General features: G+C 41.3%; 1 pseudogene; it reads right to left on the bottom strand.

The window, feature by feature from the left end:
- Positions 1 to 229: 229 nt before the first annotated feature.
- Positions 230 to 972, bottom strand: LOC105310994 (annotated as a pseudogene).
- Positions 973 to 1,221: the final 249 nt, after the last annotated feature.

Genomic DNA, 1,221 nt, shown 5'->3' with positions numbered 1-1,221 from the left:
CCATATTGTACCAGGCATGGTCAGTGGCTACAAAATACCACCAGGACAGGGCTACTTAAAGGCACATTAGGTAGTGTGTTAACTAAAAAAAGACACTGTACAGTTTAAATACCCATCTTACACAGCCTTACGTTTCGATTTGTTTTTCTTTAAAAGGTGTGAGTTGTATAGGAGGGGGCGGGGCGGGGAGGGTTAAATGCTTTATAGTCAAGAAAACCGTGCTGGTGACTTATTCATCATCCTCCTCCTTGTCCTCATCCTCATTTTCCTCATCTTCATCATCCTCCTCCTCCTGTTCGTCCTCTTTCTCCTCCTCTTCCTCCTTCTTCTTGCTCTTCTCGGCCTTGATGATGCCCTTTTTTGCTGCGTCAGGCTTTCCTTTAACTTGGTAGCAGCGATATCCTTTTCATTTTTTCCTTCAGCTTAGCAGCCTTTTTTTTTCACAAGGCTGCTTGTCATCTGCAGCAGTGTTATTCCAAATCTCTCCTAGCTTCTTTGCAACATTACCAATAAATAGACCAGGATGCTCTCCTTTGATTCTGGGGCAATATTCAGAACAAAACAAGAAAAAGGCTGAAGAAGTTCTCTTGGGTGCATTGCGATTCTTGAATTTCTTCTTTGTTTCCCCTTTAGGAGGAGTATAAGTTTTCATTTCTCTTTCATAGTGAGCCTTGTCTACCTTTGCCATGTCTTCAAATTTTTCTTTTTTTTTTAGTAGACATGGTCTTCCACCTCTCTGAGCACTTCTTAGAAAACTCTGAGAAGCTGACTGAAGTACCTGGGTACTTCTTGTGTCCCTCCCAGCAAGTTTGCACAAAGCATGCATACAATGACATTTTGCCTCTGGGCTTCTTAGGATCTCCTTTGCCCATATTTAATTATTTTTTCCTCAACAAGCACAGAGTTGCCCAGTGCCGACTGGCTCGCACTTGCCCCTGCTCTGTCTCTATGGAGCTCAATGTACTGCAATGGCTGTCATCTCAGTTCCTATTAACATAACCAGTTTTGAGTATGATAGAACATATCTAGTTTTCAACAAAAAATTACAAGGCATGCTAAAAGGCAAGAAAAAACAGTCTGAAGAGATAAAGCAATCATCAGAACCATTCCCAGATATGATACAGATGTTGGAATTGTCAGAGAGATTTTAAAACAACTGTGATTAATATGTTGTCATTAATGTATTGGAGAACCAGAGGAGAGAAGGAGCAATTAGGGGGA

Source organism: Pteropus vampyrus, unplaced genomic scaffold (genome assembly GCF_000151845.1).
Source record: "Pteropus vampyrus isolate Shadow unplaced genomic scaffold, Pvam_2.0 Scaffold20440, whole genome shotgun sequence".
NCBI classification, from domain to species: domain Eukaryota; kingdom Metazoa; phylum Chordata; class Mammalia; order Chiroptera; family Pteropodidae; genus Pteropus; species Pteropus vampyrus.
This window is presented reverse-complemented; position numbering and strand designations above follow the sequence as displayed.